Genomic DNA, 6770 nt, shown 5'->3' with positions numbered 1-6770 from the left:
TTACCCATTATGGGTCAAAAATAACCCAGCTATTTTTAGAGTGTACTTAAATATTAAATGTAAAACAAAAATTTGTATTTATGAAATGTAATAGAGTAAAAATTATGATAACATGGTTTGAATGTATGTTTTCCAAAGAAAAACACTGATAAAATACAAATACTTGAAAAAATACTTTTAAGTAGAACGTAAAATACTTAAGTAGTGTCCACCTAGCAACTTATCAAGCCACCTGTGGTCTGTGGACGTTGGCATGAACGATCAATTTACTTCTTCTTTCTGTGTTTTTTGGCAGTCTGTAAACCGATAGCTCCGAATTCTTGTTAATCTATTAGTACAGTCTATCGCACAACAGCCTTTTTCCATTTAGACGCGTTTTCCAGTGTTTTCGCTGATTTCACACTGCCGCTCTGTCTTTTGCCACTCAGTGGGCATAACCGCAGTCACTTTGGCGAAGGTGACGTCTCGTGCATACCCTCTATTAGCAGCGATCGCTCACATTTAAAGCCGATTTACTTTTATTTTAAAAAACTCAGAGAGGTCAAGCTTCAGGATGTATGATCAGTATTGTAACAGATGAAACCCGTTATAAGAAAAAAATTACCGCTTTTGAAATGTACTTATTATGGTTGAAAACATGGTTGAGTACATTGGAGAGTAAATAGGTTTTCAAAGCTAAATATTTGTAAAGAAAAATCTGTGATGTGCTCTGTTTGTGTGTCACCTCATCACCATACAATTCTCTAGTCAGTGACAATATAAGAAAATTTTACAGTTCTCCTAGAGGTCTTATCTGAGGCTGGGTGTTGTCTGAGAGGGTGTCTGTGTCAATTTTTAAGGACGGAGAACTTATGAGGAATAGCCACCAAACCTGTCACCTTGACGTGGTTCAAACACATACCTTTAAAGGCAAGATGATGAATCGTGCAGCCTTCAGTACTGTACATGTCAGTCCTGGGTAGAATAAAGAAGCGAATGAGAGACAGCAAGCACATGGCATTAGTGGGACCGCATGTGTCTGAGCTCCTTTGCGTTTTTTCAGACTTATGGGGTGCATTCATATTTATATGTATGTGTCTGCATCTTAGCGCCTCTGACATCTCCAGGGGCTCTTGTTAGGAGGTTTCGTAGACTGTGTGTGTGTGCGGTTATGTATTTGTGCCTTAGGGACACAGCATGTAAAAACAGTTCAAGGCCTAATTTAATTGTGGCGGTAGAGGCAGACCTGTAACATTGCAATGGTGTGCGAGCCCATCTAAATTCAGTTTGCCACCAGGATGATCTTCTGTTGATCTGTCTGCTGTGCCCCCTTCTGAAATATTGCTTACAGTGTTTTGAGGGTCCTTTAATTTCTCATACCCCTTTAAGACCCCAGAGCCCGAAAATTACTGAAGGTTTTTCATGGAGATCACTGCTCAGGGAGTTGGTAACATTGATTTGTGCCCTGTTTGTGTCTGGAGTACAACACTATTGCATTTTAACAGTAGTGTTTAGCTGCTTTTGCATCTGAGCTAATGCATTGCATTTAAAGGGACACTCCACTTTTTTTGAACATATGCTAATTTTCCAGCTCCCCTAGAGTTAAACATTTGATTTTTACCGTTTTGGAATCCATACAGCTGATCTCCGGGTCTGGCGGTACCACTTTTAGCATAGCTTAGCATAATCCATTGAATCTGATTAGACCATTAGCATAACCCTCAAAATGACCAAAGAGTTTAGATCTTTTTCCTATTTAAATTACACAGCACCTAAAATTAGTCCCCTGCTATTGAAAGTTACTAAGGGGACTTTTTTCGGGCGCTATGTAATATCATTGCACCTGCTGCAGCCATGTTACGGCAGCGAAGTCCTTGATTATTACGCCAAAATGAGAGTGTCTAGCAATATCGGCCTACAAAATCACAACTTTTAATTTTCAGTCGGTCTTAGTACACGGTGTAACTATAGAAGAGTCAAGTTTTAAATAGTAAAAATATCTAAAGTCTTTTTTTAGCAGGATGCTAATGGTCTAATCAGATTCAATGGATTATGCTAAGCTATGCTAAAAGTGCTAGTGCCAGACCCGAAGATCAGCTGAATGGATTCCAAAATCAAATGTTTAACTCTAGGGTAGCTGGAAAATTAACCTTTTTTTAAGTGAAGAGTCCCTTTAAAGCAACACTAAAGAGTTTTTTTTACCTTAAAATAACGTTTCCAAAAAAGTTTCATTCGTTCATTCACTCGAAACTTTCACTTTCGCTTTGCAGCCCTCTATCGGCCAAAACCGCACTAAAGAAGTTTCCAACCGTCGGGTCGCGGTCCTGTAGTTCGAGTGAAAACTACAAAAACTTGCTTTCCGGCAGACTTACAATCCAATCAGAGCCAGCTATGCTGCAGTATTTATGACAGTGGTAATGGACAATTCTGCTTCTAACCTGTAGAGGGAGCAAAGAGCAAAAACTCTTTAGTGTTGCTTTAATACTGAGCGTATAATTTTTCTGTCCCTAAACACTGTAAACAGTTGCATTTTTTGTAGTTACAAATATGCTGTTTTATTTCTGGGAGCCTCAGCTGGTCAAATAATGTTCTGTAGGCAGGCTCGGACTGATAATCTGTACAGACCGGTGGGCCGGTCGACATGTGGGCCGGTGGCCCCCGAGATTAATTTTTTTTTAATGCCAAAATGTTAAAGTTATTTATTTTCGGCACGTCATGTATAAATGCAGTTGCATTTAGCTTGGGGGGCGTGTGATAGGTAAATATTTTCGGCCTCTTCATGACAGGTTCAGTGTGTGTTACGATCGCGCCCCCCTGCTCCACCCCTCAAGTGGATTTGTCCAAGCAGCCGCGAGGTTCAAGGGGAAATATACAGTGATGATAGCGCATCATTTAGCCTTGCACTTAAAGGGATAGTTCGGCCAAAAACGATATTAAACCCATGATTTACTCACCCCCAAGCTGTCCGAGTTGCATATGTCCATCGTTTTTCAGACAAACACATTTTCGGATATTTTAGAAAATATTTTAGATATTTATTTTCATTAAATGTTATGTTGCGGGGTCAAGGAATAGTCCACGACATTAATGTCCAAAAAAGTGCGTCCATCCTTCACAAATTAAATCCAAACGGCTCCAGGATGATAAACAAAGGTCTTCTGTGGGTAATCCGTGCGGTGTTTTTGTAGAAATATCCATATTTAAAATGTTATTAACTTTATAAACTAGCTTCCGGTAGCGCCGCCATTTTGGAGTGATGCGCATTCAGGATGAGAGCTTACGCAGCGTACAGAGTTTCTCTGCTGCTGCTCGGTGCCCCCGCCCTCCGAATTTGTCATACGTCACTAAGAAAAGTGCGTACACTACGCTAATCCTCTCTCCTGAGTCTAGGATGGCGGCGCTACCGGAGGCTGGTTTATAAAGTTAATAACATTTTAAATATGGATATTTCTACAAAAACACCGCACGGATTACCCACAGAAGACCTTTGTTTATCATCCTGGAGCTGTTTGGATTTAATTTGTGAAGGATGGACGCACTTTTTTGGACTTGAAGGTCGTGGACTATTGCTGGACCCCGTAACATAACATTTAATGAACAGAAATATCTAAAATATTTTCTAAAATATCCGAAAATGTGTTTGTCTGAAAAACGATGGACATATGCAACTCGGACAGCTTGGGGGTGAGTAAATCATGGGTTTAATATCGTTTTTTGGCCGAACTATCCCTTTAAGAATAATCATTATGGACAACAGAGGCTCCGAAAAGAAGAAAGGGGGAGCGGAGAAGATCCGCGAGAAAAAGTCGCCCAGGTATATTAACAACCACCCAAGTATATCTAGCATAACTTTTTTTTGTTTTTCCGTGACAATGACATTTGCGTGCGAGCACGTCTCTCTTCCAACGAGTTCGGTATGGTTTTCATGCTCTCTGTTTCTCGATGAAGTGCGAGCCGAGGCAAGCTCAGTGTCACACTGTGTCCATGTTTCTGAACTTGAGCAGAGTTGTATGCAATGTTCCAGGCCAGTCAAAGTGGCCGCGCAATAGATTTGTCAGACCGCGCACATTTTTCAGACCTCACATAAACATTGATTCATTTGCTGTTGTAAAAGAATTAAGAGAGAGAGAAAGCGAGTGTTATTCACCTTATTCCGCCACGCCCCTTTTTAATTCTTCGCTCTTCCGCATTTTGTCAACCGACTTCCGCTGCTAATATGGCACAGTGCATTCTGTGGTTAGTTTGGTGGTTAGAAGATTGTTTGTAGTTCACTATAACTTTAGCAAAATGACAAATATCGCTACTGCTGTAAATGTTTTAAATTAGGAGCACGGTTAAAACTTCATAAGACGCTCGGATAGTCTTATATTGTCTCGTGGTTAGACGATATGAAGCGGCCGCGGCAAGTAACCTATATGGGACATATTTACCTCGTCCTGTCAGGAGTTGATGGAGCAGCATTGAAAATTATTAAAAGTATGTCTACCAATATTTACACAGTGATTTCGTCTTTTTTAAAGCAAATGTGCACCTTTAGCCAGTCCAATAACTATTTCGTTTTTATGTGGTACCATGATAGAATTCATTTGCAATCTTGCCAACACTTATTCCTTCAAATCAGCAGACATAAATCCTTTTAAGTGGAATCTACAAAGCTCACATATGGTTTAAGAAATTCCTTACACATAATATCTGATCACACTGTAAAGGTTTATATAACTGCATGGCAGGTTACATCTGATCACATAGTAAATGTTTAATATAACTGCATGACAGGTAACAGCTGATCACATAGTAAAGGTTTAATATAACTGCACAACATCTGATCACATTGTAAAGGTTTAATATAATTGCACAACATCTGATCACATTGTAAAGGTTTAATATAAATGCACAACATCTGATCACATTGTAAAGGTTTAATATAATTGCACAACATCTGATCACATAGTAAAGGTTTAATATAAATGGACAACATCTGATCACACTGTACATGTTTAATATCACTGCATGACATCTGATCACATATGAAGGTTTAATGTAACTTTACAACAGGAAAAGCAAAACCACCCTGCAATAAATTAAGACACAGCTTTATCGGAGTCATCAGGAGCTGATCCCAAGTGTTTTTCTGGAAGCTGTTGGTGTATGTACTGGTAAAGTGCTTGGCGACTGTGTAATGGATGCAATATCAACCCTCTGTAAAGCTGACACAAAGATGGTTGTTTCTCAGTGGAGTTATGTACATTTGTGCCAGCTCAACACATTGGAGCAGTTTCTCGACAGGGTTTACAGGACTAGGATTTAATTATATTAGGACATTTTAGTTTTTACAAACAAACCCTACAAAAAAACAAGACTGGTGCGCATCTTGTGACAAAACAATGGCACTTATATATGTTGATGTATGTCAGTAAAAGGTGTTTTTAAATGATTGTAGCTCAAATATGCATTTTAGCCTGGGACCAGGATAAGCCCTGTCAGGGAAACTGCACCATTGTTTTCCCATATCAGATGTAGGTTGCTTCAGGTTGAGTTGTGATTTTAAAGTGTAGTTGTGGTCAGAGACGGATGGATCCTCCCATTGTGTTTCTGCATCAGGAACATGTTGATTGTATCATCCTCACAGTTGTCCACTGCATCACTACACATCAATGTATCTGTGAAAACAATATAACCATAAACATTTTTATGTTAGTATTTAAAATAAACTTGCATCATGAGAATTAATATATAAATGGCACTACTTAAACAGAACAGTGTGTAAGAGAGAGATGCATTAAAAAGAGACAGTAACATTACACAGACAACCTTTAACTTCAGTGTTAAATAACGTTGTTTAATAGGTCATTATCAATATCTGAATGAGAAATGAACTGACATTCTAGCATCTGAAATCTCAGTAACTTGTAGGAATCACGTGGGCTAAGAATGTAATGTACTATAATATCTCGTTGTAAGTTACTATCGTAAATATAAAAATATAGGTGGACAATTAAAACCATTCAAATAGTTGCATTTTATAAACTAAAGTTACTGATCTTAAGTGTATTTGTAGAACGGACTTCACAAATCTAACTTTAAGCGAACGAGCACAAAGTTAGCTAATAGCTTACCTGAAACTGGCCACCTTTTCAACACCCGGCGTGGTTTAAAGTTAGCGGAACATCGTAGTCGAACCATTACTTGGGATAAGGGTGTTCCTCAGTTGGCTTAAAATTGGTAAGAAAGAAACATAAAGGCGCTCGAGTGAGCTTTTTAAGCTTAACGCGTCGCCTTCAGTCACTGCCTCAGCTGCTCATCATCTATGCGGCCGGAAGAACGTTGACAAAATGAGCGAAATGGCGCCGCCCTTGTCGTGAAAAATAAGGTGAATAGAAGGAGAAGAAACTTTCAACCAATCGCTGATCTTGCTACGGTGACAGACACTTTTATGAGCCAATGGTAGCAGCGCATTCAGTTCACACAGGTGCCAGCACGAGCACAGAGTGAGAGCGAGTCAGATGAGCAGCTGCACGGGGCGATCTCAAGAAACTAAAATATTTATTAAGAGGAAAAAGTGATTCAAAACAGTGATTTAAAACAAATTATTGGACTCCTGAAGTGATGCGATAACTTGGAAAAGATGTCGCTAGAGTGAGAAGAGAACAAAATAGAGAATTAGAACGGAGGCAGATGCAGAATCACAGAGCATCAAAACACTGCGAATGAACTTCTTCTTTAAATAAGAAGTTAAAATTTATGCTTTGGTGAGTTATATTCTAAATATTAACTTGACATTATGGCATAAG

At 39.1% G+C, this 6770-nt stretch overlaps 1 long non-coding RNA gene across 1 annotated transcript; it reads right to left on the bottom strand.

The window, feature by feature from the left end:
* Nucleotides 1-4958: 4958 nt before the first annotated feature.
* Nucleotides 4959-6351, bottom strand: LOC141367358 (uncharacterized). The gene is made up of 2 exons (XR_012371720.1): nucleotides 6096-6351; nucleotides 4959-5639 (listed from the first exon to the last, which is right to left on the bottom strand). It is a non-coding gene; the product is annotated as an uncharacterized lncRNA (long non-coding RNA).
* Between the last annotated feature and the right edge of the window lie 419 nt (nucleotides 6352-6770).

This window comes from Misgurnus anguillicaudatus, chromosome 10, assembly GCF_027580225.2.
Source record: "Misgurnus anguillicaudatus chromosome 10, ASM2758022v2, whole genome shotgun sequence".
Taxonomy (NCBI): domain Eukaryota; kingdom Metazoa; phylum Chordata; class Actinopteri; order Cypriniformes; family Cobitidae; genus Misgurnus; species Misgurnus anguillicaudatus.
This window is presented reverse-complemented; position numbering and strand designations above follow the sequence as displayed.